A 23,177-nucleotide genomic window follows, 5' to 3' on the forward strand; every position below is an offset into this window, starting at 1 on the left:
GAAACCAAGACCAGAGGACACAGTTGGAATTTACGTGGAGATAGACTTAGCACAGAGGCAAGGGGACACTTCTATACAGAGTGGTGAGGGTATAGAATGGGCTACCTACAGTGGCTCCCAAAAGTATTCACCCCCCTTGGACTTTTCCACATTTTATTGTGTTACAACATGGAATCAAAATTGATTTAATTAGGAGTTTTTGCCACTGATCAACACAAAAAGTCCATAATGTCAAAGTGAAAAATAAAATCTGCAAATTGTTCTAAATTAATTACAAATATAAAACAGAAAATAATTGATTGCATAAGTATTCACCCCCTTTGATTTGACACACCTAAATAAGCTCTGGTGCAACCAATTGTCTTTAGAATTCACATCATTAGTTGAATGGAGTCCATCTGTGTGCAATTAAGGTGTTTCACATGATTTCTGGTTAAATACACCTGTCTCTGGGAGGTCCCACAGTTGGTTAGTACATTTCCTAACAAAAACTACATCATGAAGACAAAGGAACATTCAAAGCAAATCCGGAATAAGGTTCTTCAAAAGCACCAATCAGGTAGGATATAAGAACATTTCCAAGGCATTTAATATCCCCCAGAGCACAGTAAAGTCCATTATTAACAAATGGAGAGAATATGGCACAACTGTGAATCTGTCTAGAACAGGCTGTCCTCAAAAACTGAGTATCTGGGCGAGAGGGGCACTAGTCTGGGAGGCCACCAAGAGGCCTATGGCAACTCTAAAGGAGTTACAGTCTTCCACGGCTGAACTGGGAGACATTATGCATATGGCAACAATAGCCCAAGTGCTTCGCAAAACTGGCCTTTATGGAAGAGTGGCAAAAAGAAAGCCATTGTTGAAAAAAACTCACATCAAATCTTGGCTAGAGTTTGCCAGAATGCATGTGGGAGACTCTGAGAACAAGTGGAAGAAGATTCTATGGTCTGATGAGACCAAAATAAAGCTTTTTGGCCTCAATGCTAAGCGCTATGTTTGGCGCAAGCCTAACACTGCACATCATCCTGAGAACATCCCTACCGTGAAGCATGGTGGTGGCAGCATCATGGAATGGGGATGCTTCTCTGCATCAAGGCCTGGAAAGCTCGTGAAGATAGTGGGCAAAATGGATGCAGCAAAGTACAGAGAAATCCTGGAGGAAAACCTGCTGAAGTCTGCAAGAGACCTGGGACTTGGGAGAAGATTCATCTTACAGCAGGACAATGACCCCAAACATACAGCCAAAGCCACACTGCAGTTCCTTAAAAATAAATCGGTCAATGTCCTGGAGTGGTCCCGTCAAAGCACGGACCTCAATCCAATTGAGAATATGTGGAAAGAGTTGAAAATTGCTGTTCACCAAAGGTCCCCATCCAACTTGACGGAGCTTGAGCAATTTTGTAAAGAAGAATGGGCAAAAAATGCAGCGTCCAGATGTGCAAAGCTGGTAGAGACTTATACAAGTAGACTCATGGCTGTAATTGCCTCCAAAGTTGCTTCTACCAAATGTTGACTCAAGGGGGTGAATACTTATGCAATCAATTATTTTCTATTTTGTATTTGTAATTAATTTAGAACAATTTGTACATTTTATTTTTCACTTTGACATTATGGACTTTTTTTGTCATCCTGGAAATAGACGTGTGACATATGGCTGATAGGACATGCCATATCCAAAGAACTGCCAACAATCACTAAGAAAAACACAGCAACTATATGAAGGAGTTAAGTAACTCCTGTGAGATGAGAACATGGGCTGTATGTCTATCTTATCTTTCAGCCTTGGACTCAGATAAACCTCAGTGCTGAACCATAGAAATCCACACATTGGCCAAAACATGAAACTGCTCTGGCTATGGATCTGGTGTAGGATGGTAGGGAGGTAGGGAGGGATGAAGGCAGAGAGGCAGGAACGGGGTTAGGAGAGTAAGGAGAAATGGAGGCAAGTAAGGGAGGTAGAAAGGCACTAAGGTAGAGTGGTAAGCAAGTCAGGAGGAAGGCAGGACTCACTGGGCAGTGTGGTAACTGTGCTCAAGGATCCATCTCCTCCGACACTGAAATACAGAAGCGAGGAGTCAGGGGAGTTAGAAGGCAGGAGGAAGGGGATCTCTCTCTGTATAGGTGACAATTGTGACCTGTCTGTATGCTAGTACCTTCATGTAGCTGCACACATTTCTCCTTTCTCACTGTTTTCTGAAGTGGATCATTTGTCTGGTTTGTCTGCCTGTATGTGATGCTATAGCTAGGTGGTCTTATCTAATTTTCTATTTAAGTGATATCAGTTTTGACTGATTACATTCTGTGATAGCAGTACGAAAGATACACAGAGAATCGTACTAATAAACCTCAGTCTCTTTAGCCAGGATGGTCACATCATAAAGATGTAATCTAATCAGAACCACCGTCCTTGACTAGAGTGAGGTAGGAACTTTGATTACAGAGGTGAATGGGGGAGAATTCTATCATGTAATAAAGTTAACATGTGAATTTTAAATTGCTATTGTGTTTAAGCTGAGCTGACCATTTCAGGTTGTTTTCCATTTTTTTTTTTTTTTTTTTGTTGCCAAAAAAAGCTTTTTAAATGTTGTTTTCTTTTAGCCACCCTGGTACATCATCATATGTGTGTAGTAAAGGATCACATTTACATTCACTTAGTGATGGCTTGGCATCTCAGCCCATTGAACTGAATGGAAAGTTGTGAGATCAATCAGCTACTAGGAACCGGACGAGCTTAGATGGGCCAAATCACCTCCTCTTGTTCCATGAATTTTCTCAAGTTCTTCTGCTCTAAGTTGTTAGCAGTTAAAGTAAATCACGGGGCACGAGTGTTCATTCCAGCAAGGCAGGCAGGGCACTGCAGTGGGGCCCCCCAGGCCAGTCTGTGAATGTGAGATTTTGTAGCACAATTTTCTTACCGTGAGGGAGTCACCAACCACTTCAATGACTTTGACATCTGCAGGCCTGAGAGAGTGAACTGAAAACAAAAGACCAACAAGAGCTAAGTCTGATTCATACTTGTACCATATGGATGTGAACATTTAAAGTTCAAATTTTTTTTAGCAACAGAAAAAAGTGTTCTCTGTGTCAGAAACCTGTAAAACACCCATCTCTCTCCCTCACTTGTATTGACAGTGACTCTGCAGAACCCCGTTATCAGCTGTGAACAGAAAACTGCACTGCTTTTTTCTCAAAACACTTGCTACAGTGTATAAAACGCTAATAATAGTGATAACGAGGGCCGAGAGTTGACGTCTTACAATTGATTGCATGATATTACATGCTGATGGGCCGATTTTGCTTGACTCAGCTGGGATTTTATCTCCTCATACTCTCGATGCACCCTGTACTTATCGTTATAATAACTTCAGTAGTACTTACTAAACTAATACCCTGACCATAATGCTTTGTGTTTTACCACTGCTACACTGTAGTGTACTCTAATAGTTCTAGTTTTCTTCATCTTATCTGTGTCATAAACCTGTAAAACACCCATCTCTCTCCCTCACTTGTATTGACAGTGACTCTGCAGAACCCTGTTATCAGCTGTGAACAGAAAACTGCACTGCTTTTTTCTCAAAACACTTGCTACAGTGTATAAAACTCACACATAGGAACGTACAGTTCTCATTGTGTACCATGAGAAAATGCTAAACTAAATATTTCTGTGTTACATACATTTCTCTCTTAAACCTGGTCTGCATAACATGTTTTTCAGTCTCTGCAAGAGTAAATTAAATACATTATTAGCTGCTACTGCAGGTACAAAAACATATTTCAAAGCATAGCATGGCAGTTCCAGGAATTCAGAATCATTGTACTGTCTTTACAGTTTGCAGGAACGTTTTGAGTAGCAGACTAGCACAGTTTAGAATAGACTCATTAATAAACCTGTGCTTCTTCCACACACTCGCTCTGAAAGCAAGCTGTCTGGCCCTGGCACATTGAAATGAATATTTCTGTCACAACAACATTAGCACCTCTTTAAGAGCCGTGCCTGTATGACACAGAAGTAAGAGGCAACTTACTTCACAGTTGCATCTCAAGCTTCATATCTCTATGGTACCATGTAATCCATTATACCAGAAACAATGGAAGCTGTACTGAAAAGCTGTGAAATCATCAACGCCAGGATGTCACGCTGCTTGTGTCTGCTTGGGAAAGAAAGGTGTGCAAGTGAGGCTTAATACTTTTCATTACTGTGTGAAAGATCACCTTAAGAGTTCAGGTGAGTTGACTGGGGTCCCTCTCTGGTATTTTTTGCAGACAGAAATACAAGAGAGAGATAGTAAACATTGTCACTTTAGTAAACGATGTATGACAGTCACTCAAAGGATTAACCACCCGTGCAGGTTTGTATTTCTTTGGGGTGGGATAAGTGTTGCGCTTTATCTTGGTATTTTACATTGATATGTTATACCCTCTTCAAATTTAGGAATGAAAATTATTTTAAGCACATGCGCTGGTGTACCCCAGTATTCCCTTATCATTTAAGCAAAACTATCCCAATCCCTGCCAAACAAAACAATATTTATTTACCCTGCCAAAATAGTGCTCTCTTTTTAGGAAAGAAACCTTATGCTTACTATACCTTGTAATGTTTTTTTATTTATTATATTTTTTATTTTCTTTGTGGTCTGGATTTGAATTGCTGACTGTTGGTGTTAAAGACAGACATGCTGCAGTTTTGCTAAAGGGGAATGAATCCCCCTCTGGTGGGGTTTGTAGGTCATGTCCCTTTTCTGCAACATACGCCTGCCCCTACCCCCCCCCCCCCCTTCCCAAGGTTTCCACTTTAATCACAGGACACACAGCAAGCACATTTTTATAAAAATATGATTACAATAACAAATGTTGATTGGTGCAGTATTATTCTTTTGCAGCAGACTGCAGTATAGTGCTGGTGATTTTATAATCATGAAAGCAATGGAGAGATTCAGTTTAACCCAGGACTGTCTGACCATTTTCATCTAAGAGCCATACAGATGATCAGGGAGATCCAGACTGCACACCACTTCAGTATTGTTGTGCTCATTTAACATTTTTACATGTTTATACAAACAGAAAATCAATTGTGCGAGCCTTCATATCTAAATCACAACACACTTTGACGCTGTGAATGTGAAGGTATAAAAAACGTTTTACGAAGATGGGGGAAGTTGTTTTGCCGTCTGTGCAATGGTTATGGGTCACATCAGAAAATCGACGATTGACAAACACCTGAAAATTAATAAAATGGTTGATGTGGTAAACTTATTTCCTACGGCCAAAAGTTTTGCATCACCAGGAAAAAAAAAAGTAATTATCTTGCATTTCTCACTGGGTAAAGGGAAGGCCACCTGGTGTGCAGGGTTCAATGTTTATGGGCATCAAACATAATAGTTTTATTATTTTACATAAAACAGTTTGTGTGGTTCTGTGTGCCTAAAGAAGGGGATGAAATTGACTAGTCCACAGCCACGTTACTGTTGAATTCCCTCTACCTGATTCTCCCTGAGGACCAGATGTTTTGAAAATGCATGTTTGCTAAACCATGTGCTGCTTTCTAATGTGAGATGTAGAGAGAGAATGGAAGTGGCTTTCTAAAGGTCCTGTCACTCATTTCCTTATTGCGGTGTTAAGGCACACCGTGTGAAGGGTCACGTTAATATGTGCAGTAAAAGCAGTGTGCTGACTGGAGTAAATGTCCCTATAAAAGGGCTGTATGGCGGAGGAGGTATATAAAGCCAACAGCAGGCATGTAACAAATACTGCTGCAGGCAACTGGAAAGGGAGAGGACAGACACATAGCAGACGGCAGGCATGAAGACAGCACAGAGTTTGGCTATGCTGGCAGTCCTGCTAGGACAGCTGCATCTGCTGCAAGGTACCCGGGCGCTTGCTCTTGCTCTCTCTCTCTCTGTCTCTCTCTCTCTTGGCGTGACTGATTAGTACAAGTATTGCCAAAGCAATGATGGGTAAATTTCATCTTTACAGTTAACATTTAAAGCATATGTAAATTTTACATTAAGTAAATAAAATGAAAATAACACAGTATACTTAAAACAAATCACAACTATATTAAAACAAATCACATATATATCTATATATATATATATATATATATATTATATATTATATATATATAATATATAGTATATATGATATATTATATATATATATATAAGATATGGTATATAATTATATAATAAAATCTATACCATTTATTTATTTATTATTTTTCCTCTCTCCCTTCCAACTGAGACCCCCCTAAATCTGCTCTATGAATTAACTTTTCATTCTTCGAAAAGGAGAAAATCCTAATGTTGCTAAATGAGAAAGTTTATAAAAGGTTATATCTGCTTTTGCTACTGTCTGGAACAGTGCCCTATTTACATTATTATTATTATTATTATTATTATTATTATTATTATTATTATTATTATTATTTTAATTATTGTTATAATGTTTAACTTTTGTTTTATCGTGAAACAGATACCGTAATGTCCATGGTTTTTGAATCCTGGAAATCATTGCTTTTTAATTGTGGTTTGGTAGATAATGTAGCAATATTCTTTTTAAAACTAATCTTCATAGTACAACTAAGAACTCTCAAAACAATATATTGTAAAGTGCATGGGGGTAGGCAGCAGCAGGGCTGGTAGGTGACGTAATCTCAAACAGACATAAGCCTGGTATACGCTCCTTGCAAAGAAGCCGGTTCTTTTGTACAGCGGTATCGGCGCTATGCTTCAGTGCGAGAGGTTCCAGGTTTGTGCCCGCCCTCTGCCTGTGTGTGGATTGCCTCGCTCTGTGTGATGCGCCTGCCTGCGTTAACCTATTTTGCTACAATATTGTACTTGGAGATTATTCAAGTTTTGGATAGTTATTGGCATAAGAACTGTATGAATGTTGACTGAACCTCATTTTATTTGCTGATGAGATCCCTATCACATTAGAAATCAGTTCAATGAATTGCATTTCCTCTACTCGTGTAGAGGATGCTGATGATCCTCTCCTGCAGCTTGCTTCAGTTTCTTTCTTGCTGTTTTGTAGGCAGCCTCCTCAAAAGCCCTGTGAATGACTTCTCAAAGAGTGACCGTGTGAAGGTAACGACCAACTTTTATTCCAATTTTTTCTCTCAATTTTTGAATTATTATTCAACCTGGCTCACAGCTGCAACCCCCGAACTAACTCGGGAGAGACGAAGAGGAGCTCTCCAGTACTCCGAAACGACCAGCGTCAGCCATCTGCTTTTATTCGTTCGCAAGCCCGTCATGCAGCCATATTCAGAACTCATAGCGTCAGAGGATGTGCCACTCGGGAGCCGCCCTTTCCTGTTTGATGTTGTGAATTGACAGCGATAGGAATCATTCTACTGTGGTGGTATGGGTCGCGACCTTTGCAAGTTGATGTAAATGATTTCTGATAATATCTGGTTTTGTTTGTCTAAAAGTGGTATTGATGAGCCATAATTGAGACACAGAGTTAATTGCGAGATTCCTCTCATAAAATGTCTAATTAGATTAATTGCCCAACAGAATCCATCACCATTTACTGGAGACTATTTCGTTATAAATTTACAAATTATAATATTTGTGTTTTACAGTGTTTAGATGGTAGCGTTGTGAGACACACTGTTCAATTTGTGATGTTGGTTCATCCAATATTATCTGAGCCTTGGTAATCATAATGAGATTATGTCCATACTAGACATGTCTTATAAAATGAAACCTCACCATGTACGCTGGAGAAATCGCCTGGCTGTGTGTTAGTGAACCAGCACGCTTCCATTCCTCCTCTTGAGTGTCTGCATTGTTTAAATAGTCTTTCTGTTTAAACCGCAGTGGTATCTGAAGACATTAGTACCCCAGTAAACTGCACTATTTGTTTATGAATAATAATCCCTATCAGAGATGAACTAAGACTAACTGTTTATGCTGCTGTCCTTACAGATCGAGAGACCCTGGGGGTTCCCATGCAGGCCCGGGACCCCCTCCCTGTCCAGCCCAGCCTCCGGTAAGAGGGTGCACTCACTGTATCAGTCACACACACCCTCTCATTCACTCACACATCACTTTCACTCACACTCACACTCACACTTTCACTCAGTCACAACTCAACACTTACGTTCATTCCACCCCTGCTAAATTGTTCATCAGAATATTTTTTTTAATTGTTCTTATATTTGAAGGAAGTACCAAAGCAGAGGCACATCTGCCAGTTATACAAAAACGTAAACTGTATAGAAACAGACAACAACAACCAGCTCTGGTATATCAACATTTATTCCATCAGTTGTTATGCTATTTTCTGACAGGAAAGTTATTCAAAATGCAGCTGTTTAGATACAGTACTAGGAACCAGACAAGCACAGATGGGCCAAATGACTTCTCATTTGTAAAATGTCTTCTGTTCTTACTGAATGTAGATAAAGTCCAGTACACAGAATGTGTCAACATGGGTTGTTTGTGAGTACACCATTGCAAAATAAAGAGGGGTCACTCACTGTACTGTAGTCCCAGTTACCTGGGACCTGTTTGTGCTCAAGTGACAGTCCTGCCTGTGCTCTCCCCTGCAGTTCACAGCCTGAGACCCGCTGACATCGCTGTAGTGGTTGGCATCGGAGACTGGGAGCCTGTGAGTATGGGGACAGGGCTGCAGTCTCAATATGAATAACTGGGAAATCAATACCAGCAAATTATTGTGCTCTTAAAAATCAGCTGTTCTTAATAGGTACAAGAGTCCCACAAAACTAACCAAAATAATAATAATAATTCTCAGACACACTAATAAGTCAGATCCAAGACTTACTCATTATTTGATTGCAGAAACGTGTACATTTATTAGCAGACGATGACCAGACTGAAGTTCATCAGTCCCCAGTGCAAAACATGTAGACAAATACCAGCATATAATTTCTCCAGCATTATCATATTATTATACCTTGTAATAATCCATGCATTGAGAGTATTTGAAAGCAAGAAGCAAAAAAGCTAGCCTCTTCACAAAAGCCTTGAAATACAAAAATATGTAGGCGAGGCTGCAAATGGGGAATGAAAAATCGATTAATCCGTGTTTTAGAGGCTTGCAAAGTAAAGCTATCACTATCAATAATACAATCATTCATTTGTCATTGCATCTTTAAATATAGTATTTTGTTATAAAGCTCCAGCAGTAACCAACCTATTTTATGTTGTCTTGTGCAGCAGGTCACCTTCCCTGGAAATGTGCCCACTGAAAAGTAAGTACTGTTCACAAAGCTAGTTGGTCTTCAATGAAAGTGCAGCAACACACAATGGGAATGCAGTGGTTCTGTACTGGAGGCCCAAGGGCAGTGGATGGCTGACTGAGCTGAAGTGAGGAGCTGTTTTCCAGGTTCTCCTTCATACATGTGGCTAGTTTAAATTGGCAATCCATTATTATCAATCATATTTCATCCACATTTTCAACACATGTGCTGGGTGTCTGTCCTGAAACAGACACATACATGGTTTTAAAGTATTATGAATTAAATTGCAGTACTCTGGAACCTTTTCAGTAACATTGTGCTACTGAGTCAGGACCACTCTGAAATATACAAGCTGTATCCATTGGGTTCCAATGCTGTGGTCTGCCGATGGTTCAGCTGTGAATTCTACAGGCATTATTGTGGTAATCCAATAGTTTTGTAATTTGCAGTTTTTTCTATAAGGATTCTTTCCTTTTTGAATCCCATACCATGCCTTGCTCTGCTGCATCATTGGAGTTGACTGCAGTCAGACCACCAAAGGTTTATCTGGGTTGGGCTGTAACAATAGGTGTAGAATACTACAGTTTAAAACTTGTTCTAGAATGCCTTATTAGTGCATTTACATAATATCTCATACACATATCTACAATAAAAAGTCCTCTTTTCATTTCAGCAACGATACCACCAAGGTCCTGGAGGGATTAACAGGTATGTCCAATAATGTGCCCACCAGCGATAGTGCCTCACTGTCTTTAGAGTGAGCACGGGTCTCCAGTCGCCTGTCTCTTTGTCTTTCACAGAGATGCTACAAATATTTAACCCTGCAGTGACCAGGCTTCAAACGGATTCCTCCCTGACCCCACTAGCTGGGTTGAGGTACGAGACAGGCAGAGTGCTGTTTGTGTGTGTGTGTGTGTGTGTGAGGGAGAGGTATGTAATCACATATGCAGAGATGGGTGGAATAGGGACAAACCCACAGTACTCCAGGTATCAACGGTAAAATAGTATAAGCTATTGATATTTTTGTAACAGTGTAAAGAAAATGGCAGAATGGAGAACATGGAGAAAGCACAAATAGTAAAGCACAGAGTGCAGGTTAAAGCACAATGGACATTGGTACAGAACAGGTAGGCATGGTGATAGCATACAGTATTCAAACAGGGTAGTGTGCTGAAATCTGGGTAAGCAGCACAGTGAAGTGTAGGCAGGAGCACAGAGAAAGGATGGATGTTTTCTTTCTGGGAGGATGTCTTTTAATTACTTTCCTTTTTTCTTTCACAGCTCTCTCCCTCAGCAAGCTCAGCAGCTCGTAAACAGCATAAGAAACAGCACGGTAATGTTCTTCATGTTATTGTGTATTGTTATTGTGACAAGCCCCTCTGAGCTGACACACAGTATTGCATTACCAGCTTCCAGTGCCTTCTATACACAATGTGACGCTTTCCATGGGAGTGAGCCCATGTGAGAGGAAGTCAGGGAGGGAGAGCCTCTGGGATAGTTTTACAGACAGCGGTGTTGGGCAGTGGAGTTGCTCTAATCTGCTCCACCCAATTGCAGTATATTTTAAAACAGTAAAAAATATATTTCAAATATCTTTCAATATATTGAATTATTTTCAGTGATATAAGTTATATAGCACGAACGATGCATGCTAGCTATCATTCATTCACATATATTTCTGCATCCTTTTTTGTTTGCAAATATGCGTCCAAAGATATTTCTAAATACATATTCAAAATATTATAAATCACACACCTGAAATCAACCAATCACAATGAAGTATTTGCCAAAAGTTAAGTACGTCGTAATTCTATGCCTAGAACCCCACACAACTAGTACTGTAGTTACAGAAAAACACACACCTGGTACCTTTTGCAAACTTAATCATACTTGACTAGTTCTTCAACTTTTGATGAACTTTACACTAGTTTCTCCAAAGACAATATTAGTAAAATCGATACAAACCTTTAAAAGTAGACATTCCTCAGCACAACCTATAGGCCTATAAGCATTGTTCGGGGGGGGGGGGGGGGGGGGGGGGGGTTTCCTCAATCTACATTCATGTAGTTTTTTAAAAATATGTTTTTAATATACTGTATTTCTGTCCCATCTGGGCAGTGATCCGGCGGAGATCATCACTATATCGTCTGTATTTTATGTGCAGGAGATTGACTTTGAGAGAGACTGGAAGTTCATCACAGTTTTTGTCGACCTGGAAGAGCTGTGCAACTTTTGTGACAGCGAGGTAAAGCACAGTGGACTTACAGCACTTTCAAGTGATCTAAACAGAGCTCCATCTAAACACTGCCACTGGTTTGATCATTACAATAGGGATGGTTTTGTCAGGCCATGCAGTTCTCTCTTGTATTTCTGTCTGCAAAAAATACCAGACAGGGACCCCAGTCAACTCACCTGAACTCTTAAGGTGATCTTTCACACAGTAATGAAAAAAATTAAGCCTCACTTGTACACCTTCCCTTTCCAAGCAGACACAAGCAGCGTGACATCCTGCCTTTGATGATTTCACAGCTTTTCAGTACAGCTTCCATTGTTTCTGGTATAACAGATTACATGGTACCATAGAGATATGAAGCTTGAGATGCAACTGTGAAGTAAGTTGCCTCTTACTTCTGTGTCATACAGGCACAGCTCTTAAAGAGGTGCTAATGCTTTTTTTTTTTTTTAAATATAGAAACAACATCATTTGAGCCAACCAGCATGGACTCAAAAGAGGACGATCCAGTCCTAGCCTTTGTTAGGTAGTTACAGAGAGGAACCAGTGCAAAATAATGTTACAAAGAAGGATTAGAGGGACTTAGCTGAAGTTTAAAAATCCTAAAAGGAGTTGACAGTGTCAACCAGGACCAGAGGACACAGTTGGACACTATTTCTCATATTCCAATGGCCTGCTTGTAGCAGCACAGCGTCACAATAGCGGCTTCGTCAAAATCTGAATTCAGAGCTCCCCGCTACACTGGCAATGTTTACTCCATTAAAGATTACAAATTCATTCAATCAGTCTATTAAAATCAGATGCAAACATTAACTGAAATAATCAATTGTGGTATATCTGTGTTTATGTCTCCACTCACTCATTGATTATTTTTGTGTTACTCTCTCAGACCATTTGTCTGTTGACATCCTTTCTGTAAGAAGTTCCCCCCGACTCAGTGTTGCGATCGCTCTCTCTCTTTCTTTTGCTGCTGTTTGAATTCTATGGATGTGAAGTCCTGCTAACAACAACATATGCTGACCATGCTCCAATGTCTTTCAGTAGAAGCCCTCCCTGGAGAAGGCAGTGAAGAGCGTGGAAGGAGCGATGGAGATTCTGCACAGGCAGGTGAGAGGCTTTGTGCTCACTGACATATTTCCAGGATGATACAGAGCCAGACAGAGAAGTGACCAGAGAGAAGGGGCTTGGTTATGGGAGGGACTAGCTGTATATGGGAAAATTGTTCAAATTTGGAGGGGCTTGTTTACAGTGGGAGGGACCATGCACATGTGTTAGGAGCTAGGGTATTTTTCAAATAAAAAATAAATAACAACATCTCTCCTCTTCTCTTCTCCTCTCTCCTCAGGTCCCCAGAGCATTGGTGAGTGTGGTATTGCCGAGCACTCTGGCTGTGTCTGAGAGGAGGAGGCGCAGTGGAGATAGTAGGTAAGATTACTCGCCAGGACACAAGGGCTCCGTTCTCCAGCACCAGCTTCCTGTCATCAGATCCTCAGCCCTTCATTTTCAGTTTATAGATTATGGTCTGTTTTCACCCCAAAACCCTACCCTACTCAAGAATGTGAAGATACTGATTTAGACTGAGAAGATCCATGGCTTTACATTGAGTACATCATGTAGGTAAAGGATTTGCTTGAGTGTAGTACGAAGCTGTCAGTTCATGTACCATCGTACTGACAGATTCAGAGACAATAGGACCACTGAACTGGAAAAATAAAACCTTGTGTTTACTACAACATGAGCTTTTCGACTAATATTTTTTTCTGTTTTCAGGGGGTGCGGAGTCTGTGTGCCAGAGCTGCTGGGGACAGTTGGTAGATTGAATGAGGCAGTCCTCACATGGGCATTACAGGTATTATTATTGCTATTATTATTATTATTGCTGTGACTATAGACCTGCAATCAGCACCATGGCATTGATGTAATCTCAGACAATATCCTATTACATTGTCTGTCTGGTTGAGCTGTATTATATCAGTGTATATTGTGTCAGTTATATTTAGGTTTGCTACTATTCGCTTTTTTTTTTTTTTTTTTTTTTTTTGCGAAAACGGAAGGCAGATGGGCCCATTTTGTCCTGCCGCAGAGACTTCAGCCGTCGTTCAGGGTATTAGGCACAATACTCATTGAGTGTTTTCCTCTGGCGCCCATTTTCAAATCAAAGTAGTAACTGTCACTGAATACCTATAATAATAGCTTACCTACACCGTAACCCTCTAATTTCAAAGTAGGTGCTTTGAATGATAGGCGTTGTAGCTGGCAAATGAAAGTGGACATTCGGTGCATGTCTTGCTGATTGACAGTCATTTACATGAATGAGAGCACTCTAGCGCAGCTTCAGTCAACGAGATCTGTCAGAACAAGATGAAATGACTGACAGTGAAACTACAGTAGCCTACTAAGGGACCACTGGAGGTGACTGACAGCGACCCCTAGCCATTAATAGTGGAACGCAGGTGGGAAAGACAGCAAGTATAAAAAGTATACAAACTAGAGATGATTTCTAAATTATTATTTTTGGTAAGAAAATAAAAAATAGTCAGTGGTTTTTACTGACATTTATCTAATGTAAATGGATTTCAGTTGAATGAATTTGAGGGGTTTTTTTGTAATTTATTTTCTGCCAATTTAGAATATCCAGTTATTATTTAAGCTTGTCTCACTGCTACCTCCCGTCTATGGTTGGTAATGGAATAGGCTAGACTTGAACCAGCAATGTCCAGGCTATGGGGCACAGCCTGCATGCCATGCGGAGTGCCTTTACCGGTTGTGTCACTCGGGAGCCCCTATGAATTTGACGTTTACCAAGCTTTACTGATTAAAATTGAAAAGTAGCCAGCCTAGTTATATTGTATCTGCTGTAGCCCTGGTGTCTCGGCCCTCGTTATCACTATCGATCGCCATCATGCAAAACATTTCTATTCCTTCATGTAGTTTTGCTTCAGAACTGATGATTGAGTACATGTCATAGAGGTTACTCCACAAAGCTTCATCAGCGCTGTAGTTATTCTGGACCCAGATGAGGCCCTGAATGGGTCAAGTGGGTTGTTTAGAGCCATCTTCATGAGTGATATAAACACAGCACTCCATGAACGTTTGTGGAGTATCCCTGAAGTATTTAGTTACGGATGTATTTCTGCACCTCTGCACTGTTCATCACTTCATCAGCCTCAAACCGACCAACACATAACGAGTTCGACAGCAATACCAGTACATCGAATTATACTGTATGTACAAAGCTCGGTTTTGTTTTTCACTTCAAGAGAACTGTTACACTGAATGCATTTCCCTATGTCTCTGCTGTTTGTAGGGAGCTCTACAGCACCACCTGGTGGACAATGGGAGTTACAGCAACAGAGAGGATTTTACTGTGGTCGTTTATCCTACTCCAGATGCGTCGCCACAGGTCAGTGACAGACCGTGAAAGGAAACACACTTCAGCATTCAGATAGCAGAAACCACATTGTGGGATTACAAAAAGCTTCCTCTAATGAGTTTTAATTTCTTATTTAAAAAAAAAAAGAAACTACATAATTAACACACAAAAATATATTCCTATTGTTTTATTTTTGTTCTATTTTTTTAAAAAAAATATCAGCTATTGGCTTTATTAAGAATTATTAACAGTAAAGCTTACTTTAACATGACGTGTTTCCACCTTATACAAAACATCTAATACAAACTATCTGCTACAAGGACATTTTAGATGGCTGTATCTTATCAATATCAGATTCTACCAGATATTGTATTGATTTACATTTTAACAGATTTCCTGTACAGTTACTGCCTTCGAGGCCCTCCCCTGACCCCCTGCGATATGTTTTCTTCTCCGCAGGTTGGGAGTGTTTTTGAATCTTCTCCGCTGGACAGGATGTCCCGAGCCAGCAGGATCGCCCTGGAGCTGTGGGGCAGCATGGTAAGCCAACAATCAGGGGGTTCCTTTAGAAGGGAGTTAGGATGATGTGGATTATTATTATTATTATTATTATTATTATTATTATTATTATTATTATTATTATTATTATTGTGTTCTGCCTATAATGAGAATGCTAGTGTCAGTGTAATGGCATTATGGGGCAAATGGGAGCCATGATCATATTGGCTTATAACCTGTTCTGCATTATAAAGAGCCAGCTCTACTGGGTTATTCAGGCCACCTAGTAACTGAACAGTCACTGATAGTGTTTCAAATGTTTTTGTAGTTTGTACAAATGTTTTTGCTGTTTTTACGACTGGGGAAATATAAATCTGGGTGTATGATGTCATAAAGAACTGTGGTAAAATAATAAAACTGTGATAAAGAAGGTGCTTGCTTGCAGGCTCCAGAGATCTTCCTGCTTGCCTGTGGCCCTTCAGGATATAGTTAGATGGCTATATAGTAAATACAGTCAATGACTTGTTTTCTTTCATATGCTGTAACGCCAGGCTAGGCACTGGTTATCATTTCAGTGTCATTTGTTACTCGGTTAAACAGCAGCTTGGTACAGGTCTAACATATGAAAGTTATCTTAACTATTGATTTCTTCTTGTTTCGACTAACTTTGAACTCATTGACCAAATGTGGTATTTCTTACCTCAACTGGGAGAAGAGTTTTGCAGGGGGGCATGGTTATACTTTGGTGCAGAGATGCAAACTTAAGAAAGTAGCATGTAGTAGTGGAATTTTTAAAGTCTGGCAAGCCAATTACCTCATTTTTGCTGTTCAATCTATAATCTTGGTAATTGTAAACACATGGCATTTAGAAATTAACCACCTCAATAGAAAATACTTCAACACTTATTTTTTTTTTTTTTTTTTAAATTTGGAATTCTATTTATTCTATTTATTAAATATTACTAATGAAGAGTAAGTGCTTTCAAACCTGGACTGAAATAATATTCAACCTCAAAACTTTATAAAAATAACACCACCTCAAGAAGGATTTAACAGTTTTTTATGTACATTTTTAGTACTCTGCAATTATCAAAACTGAAAATGCTGTGTAGTATCCATTAATCCAATAATTAATTAAAGCGAGTTAAACCTCAGAACCCATTTGCACAAACATACGGTAATATCTTTTGTTAGCTTTTGCTTATTGCTGGTGTTTCTTTGTACCTGTGTGAGTGATACAGTCTGTCTGGCAGTATTCACAGCAGACATGAGATTGAGACTTCTTTTAATCCATGACCATTCTGTGGTAAATTCCTCTATTTCTGACAAGCCAATCTCAATCTTTTAGATGGAGGAGAGTGACATTTTTTGTTTGATTTAATGATTTCTATTTTAATCACTGATGGGATTTTGTCATGGAAATTTGTATTAAGAATCAAGGAGCAGTCACTGTAAATTTGTTCAACATCATGGAGGATGAGGGAAATGTGCAAAGTCATGGGGATGAAAATTCAACTGTTTCTTTTTTTAAAAAAGGTATATATTAATGTGGCAAAGTGGTGAGTGGATACAGGTGAGTGCAGTGCAGTGCAGAGTAGATTAATCACACAGACAATTGATTTCAGGTGCAAGGGTGTTTTATTAATGAATGACAATGTCCAGAGCCCGAAGGCAAACACCAGTAAATAATAAATGTTGGAGTGATACAGCGGCGTGTATCACTCGTAATTGTAATCCCCGGGTTTGACCTGCAACCAAAAAGTCCAGGTTCTACACACACCAACACTAATACAAAATACAAGACAGTGAAGTGATATTCCGCACTAGTGGTGCAATTTACAGTTTTTCCGTGAAATGCTGGGGTGAAAGTGATGTCCGTGTTTTTGATGCTGGCTTGCGCTACAGCTCCGGATCGTGTTACTGGTAGTTTAGTGAGACAAACAGCAGTTACAGCCGACGCTAACAAACACAAGACAAACACTCATGGTTTTCAGTATTACACAGTATTCCTTCAAGGTCAAATCCAACCATTCACAAAGGAACAGATTACTTTGCCACGCCCCTATTTTGTACCCTCCCTCGTGACCCCTTGGTTAACGAGCACATAAGCTTCTCCAATCCGAGGATGCCATGCTGTTTCCTGTCCGGGTCATTGAGTTTGGATACCGTAGCTCCACCCCTTTTCTAGCCGTCCGACTTCCACCTACCCACAGATATAAAGTGTCATGCCTTTTAGTCCAGGGTACTCTGTTTCCTTTACCTAGCGCCCTCTCAGGTCAGGAGGGTGGTCTAACACCAAGTATCATTCGATCTCTGTCACAATTACCTACAAACATACAATTTGTCTGTCAGTAGAAGTAGGAAAGGAAAAAGGGAAAATGATTCTACATGTTTATTTATGAGGGTTTTCATAACATCATGTTCAAGTTTTAATCCTGTAAATTGGTAAGATTCACAGCATACACAACTATAAACAAAAACGTTAATTTTACATAACATTTGGTGGGGTTTCTACAGGACAGCAAACACAAACTGTAGGTTTTACATTTAAAAAATAACGTTTGAAAAATCTGTCTGTGTGCATCTGTTGCTTCTGCTGTGGTACAGTTAGCAGTTATTTTACTTTTTGGTTTGTTCGTTTACATATTATACAACATGTTGTACATTTGATGCTTTTCTGGAGCGCCGGTCATCCTGAAGTACATTTTTGTATGAGAAAAGGATTACAGCAAGAGTTGGGAATCTCATAGTAATTTAAAATAAACCAGTCAAAATATTTACTTGGAAAGAACCTGCCCCCTCCATTATCACGGAGCACCCCGGAGTTCTAATCTCTGGTCAAGGACGATAATTCCGATTTAGATTATATTTTTATGGTGTGACCGTCCTGGCTAAGAAGTCTGGGGTTTATTAGCACGATTTTCCTTGTATCTTTCTTCCTGTGATCACAGAATGTAATCAGTCAGCAGTTGAGATAAGATAAAAGAAAATGTTATAAACTCATAGCACATAGAAACCCATCTCGTAGCAATCCAGAGTATCCTCACTGCAACTGTATGTCTGCGGGCCAGGCTTGAAAGCCAGTAGAACCGTTACTCAAAGACAGAACCATCAGACTGCGCTGGCCTGTGTGTTTGTGAAGTAGTGCTTGAGAAAAATATAATAGAAATGTGGATCAGGCTCTCAAAATAGTAAGTGGTAAAAACATAAAAAATATATGAACAAGAGGAGCCAATTCAGACCATTATGCTTGTCCTGTTCTGATTGATCTGAGATCTTAACAGAGCCCAGTGACTCAGCATCAACAATATTACTTAAGCCCCTTTCACACTGGCATGCTCTGCCTGGGTCAGACCCGGTGTCATGCGGGTCGGCTACTTGATTTCACACTGCTTTTTGAAATAGCAGCGTCGACCTGGGTGACAGAAGCAAGTACACAATCCGCGTACGCAATGCCCCGGAAGCAGCAATGTCCACATGACCACCCTTTCATCTATTCAGGCTTTCAAGGTGGCATGCTTGTTACGGTCCCTGCTGCAGTATGGCTCGTGGTGAGTCTCAATCAACAGAAATATGGCTAAGCAGAATAAAATGAAACCAGCACACAGGTATGACTCTTTGTTACTTTGTCCGCTTACAAATGCCTATCATGCATTTTGTTTCGCTCGACCCAGGTCACAGCATGCCAACCCACATCCTGAGGTGTGTCGCTGTCCAGGTAGGAGTGCCAGTGTGAATGGGGCTTAGGTAACCCACTCCATACCCTCACGGTCACTGCTCTGTTCTTTTAGTTAGGGTTCACTTTGTCAACTCCTTTTAAGACTTGCATGTCTCACGAATGAGGCAACAGTGGAATCTCAGTAAACACTTGACATTTTCTTTGCATAAAATAAATAAATAAATAACTTGAACGATAACTCTCCATTGCACAAGAATCCTATGTTTCCCATGGTACTGGGGTTTCTTTTACACCCTCGTTTGATAGTCTGGTCTAGGGAGCCTCACAGTCCCATGGGACCAAATCAGCTCTCTCCAATCACGGTGTGGGAATCTTCTTCTAAACTAATCTATTCCAGCTCCAGCCAATGAGGGGACAGCCTGACACAAAGGACAGTGATGACATCATTCGCATCCCATGCCCCACTGAGGTAATTCTGTAATTGTATTCATTCAGATCAATTCATATTATTCTGTCGTTCTCATCTCATGTAAAGCGCTTTACAATTCCAATAGCAAATTCATTATTGTAAGAACAGAAGAACACATAAGATTTGGATTGTGATGATTCAGTATCAAGAACATGGCTAGGTAAACCATTCCATACCCTCACCACTCTGTGTAAGCAGTTTTCTCAATTCCTGCTGGTTATGACTTTTGTTCTCCATGATGTCCAGGACCGCCCATTTCTGAGGACTCATAGGAACACCAAGAGGGATTCGCAAGCGTTTACACTGCAGGAGACTTCCACAGCACCCTCTTCAACAACAAAGGTAGAAAGAACCTCCCTCCCAGTGCCCAGCCCTCCACTAGGGAGCAGGCCTGTTCAGTCTCTCACAGGGTGAACCTGAGCCATATTCTAACCTGACCCAGTTTAATGCCCTCCTCACAGCAGATGTGTGGTGAACGGAAAGTGACATATTAATACCAAAAGGAAGCGTCACAGTGGCTTTCCTTTGCTGGAAGAGTCACATCAAACACCAGTGACTCTCACTTCATGACTGGTGACTTGGCAAATGAGCTGAAAAAAATATAAGCAATCTATTTCCAAATCCGCTGGCTTGCCAGAGTCACATTGGAACTGACCAGTTAGGAAGCAGGAGTCACTAATGTGATTCTTCCAGAGAAGGAAATTTGCTCGCCATGTGTCTGGTGTGAGGAGGACTGAACTAGAGGCGCCTTGCCTGGCAGGAGAAGAAGAAGCCAGCCTCCTGCAGACAGCAACAACAATATAAGAAACTCTCTAACAGCTGCACTTTCTGGTTGCCATACCTACTTTTTTGTTATTATTATTTGGGCATGTACTATATAATTGCATACTTTTGAATCACATATTCTCTCATGTAGACTATAAGGTATTTTCAAACAAATGTTTTATTTTTATATTTTTCCAATCGAAGAGAAAATTAGTGCTTTCAAACATAAAAAAAAAAGTAATAAAAAGGTAGTCATTTGCCCCTCTGTGCACTTTGATAAAATTGGAATGATTTATAAAACCACTATTGTAGTGGTTGGAGCCCCACCATGACTTTAGAGAAGAACCTTCTAACCAGGGCCAGGGGGTCAAGGGAAATGTGGTTCCCTTTTCTTGGCTGTTGCATCACAAACAGACACATAGAATAATCTTTAGTTCACTGATGACTGATACAGATGTTATTATAATACTGTGTAGAAACTCCCCTAGAAATATCTAAAGGCAGTTAATCATATTGTATGGCTGAGCAGCTTGAAACGTGGCTTGTTGACATTACAGTAGCTATATCACCCCCCCTAACTATGAGTGGAGCTATCACTACAGTAATTAACACAGCATTACACCACATAGTACTCTGTAACAGTTTGCTTGACTACTATAGTGCCTGACCTTTCATTTGTTAATATCTGTTCAGGTGACTGGGAGCCAGGTGTCGTGTTCGGATCGAAAACCATCTAGTTCCATCCCCAAGACAGGTAAGCAATGCTGGTCTTTACATCTAGGTGGTGATGTGTGCTAAGCCAGTGGTTATCAAACTTTTTGGGCCATGCAACTTTTTGGGTCCCCCCCCCTTCGTCTTATCTGTGGTACTTGACACCACCCCGCCCGCACAACACACACACACGTTTGTATTTTTTATTTATTTATATTTAGTAGTCGCAAAATAATTTCACCCCGTTTTTTCTCCCAGTTTGAAATGTCCAATTGTATTTAGACTCAGCTCACCGCTACCACCCCTGCGCTGACTCGGGAGTGGTCAAGACAAACACGAACACACACATGGTCCTTCGAAGCGTGTGCCGTCAGCCGACCGCTTCTTTTCACTCTACAGGCCTACCATGCAGCTAAGCCAGAGCTATAGCATCAGAGGACAACCCAACTTACAGGCAAGCCCGCAGGCACCCAGCCAGTCTACAGGGGTCGCTGGTGCGTGTGAACCAAGGACACCCTGGCCGACGTAAGCTCCCCCTCCGGGCAGCGCTCGGCCAATTGTTTGCCACCCACCGGGAGCTCCCATCCACGGTCCATTTGGGAGCCCCTTTGTATTTCTATACTTGTGAGGACTTCCCCTTGACTCTAATTATGTTTTTATTTACTATTTCTAACTCCAATAAAAAAAAAACTCCACACAGGGTTTGTTTTTTTTTGTTTTTTTTAACACATATTTACTTGTTAAATGTTTTTTTTTTTTTTTTTTTTCCAGTATTTACTACACTTGTGAGGACATTTTCTAAAATGCTGTCTTCACAAGTACAGAAGTACCTGTCACACACACACACACATACATACATTTGTACATATACTGGTAAAAAAAAAAAAAAAAAAAACATGCCTACGGCTTCTCTGTATGTCACTGCTGTTTTGTTTTGGTCATAATACGAGCAAACTTAACACTGCAAATGACAGTTTACCGACTGTGACCAACGCTGACTACACAGTAAGCTTGATAAACAACATACATTACCAGATGGCAGCGGACTTCATCCAATAATATGCAAGCTTAAAAGACACCAGTCAGATGCACAGCGCCATCTACAAACTTTGACATGTCTGGAGGTGTCAGGGTAAAGATTGGTTTTAAGGGCAGTATTGCCACGTGTGAAATCTTTAACAATAAAGCCGAAACGAAAATGCTTTTATTTGCTTCAAAATCATTTCAAACTGGTTAATAGACTAGCAAGCCCTGGCAAGATCAGCTCAGTTACACGGTGCAAAACTTTTGTTTTGTTTCTGCCATACCTGCACGGTGCCTGCAATAGTCTACAACATATCTACAGTAACAATCAACCATTTTGTTACAGACTTTTTCAACACGTCTGACATAAACAATAGCGTCTGTTAATTAAACCCTTGTAAAAAAGAACACAAAAATGCTTAACATAAAAAATAACAGTCCTACTACACTAGCAGTTTCTGATCGCATCATCAATTTCAGATTTTTTTTTAAATCCATTTATAATCGTCACTGCCATTCTCGTATCCACTTTGATATCTCACACATTATTTATTTTGTCCAGCGCTTCTTTAACCTTTCTGTATACCGGACTGACAGAGAGCGGGATCGCTACAATTACTGTATGCAACCCTCTGATTGGTGGAAGTATTATTTGCGATCCAATCAAAATAGTCAATAAAGCCCAAATAAAGTATCGTTCGTTATATGGTATAGCCTATGTTAAGATGTCAATTGTAATTATTATTAATAGTAATTTCCTTCTGTATTGTATTGTGCTCATTCGTCTTTTCTGTGCATGACAGTTCAGCGTGAGAGGTAACGGCTGGACATTTTAGTTACACAGTATTCAGAAATTAGTATTTAAGAGTTATGTTTTTGTGCACGTACTGGTTTTACTCAACAGTAGTTCCTGTTCAGGTATTTATTAATGGGAATAATAAAAGACATGCACATTTTTCTTATTTGATGACCAAGAAAAATAAATGCATTTCTAAAATTGTCAGTTGTACAAAGGTGCCTCATTTTACGGTTTGATAAAAAATTCTGTTTAGTTTTTGCAATTTATTTTATTTAATAAAATTAAAGTGTTTCAAAATGATTATTTTCACTCAGTGCATATTCTATTCGATTTCCATCTTTCACAATATTTATTCAAATGAATAAAGTACAGTTTAGATTAGGTTTATTTATATTGTTTCATGTTTAAACATATAAAAT

The 23,177-nt window shown here is 40.0% G+C and overlaps 1 long non-coding RNA gene across 1 annotated transcript; it reads left to right on the forward strand.

Annotated features, from left to right (window-relative positions):
- Nucleotides 1–6,995: 6,995 nt before the first annotated feature.
- On the forward strand, nt 6,996–8,604 carry LOC121316703. Its single transcript, XR_005950439.1, has 3 exons — nt 6,996–7,085; nt 7,932–7,995; nt 8,558–8,604. It is a non-coding gene; the product is annotated as an uncharacterized LOC121316703 (long non-coding RNA).
- The last annotated feature ends 14,573 nt before the right edge of the window (nt 8,605–23,177 follow it).

This window comes from Polyodon spathula, chromosome 6, assembly GCF_017654505.1.
Source record: "Polyodon spathula isolate WHYD16114869_AA chromosome 6, ASM1765450v1, whole genome shotgun sequence".
Taxonomy (NCBI): Eukaryota; Metazoa; Chordata; class Actinopteri; order Acipenseriformes; family Polyodontidae; genus Polyodon; species Polyodon spathula.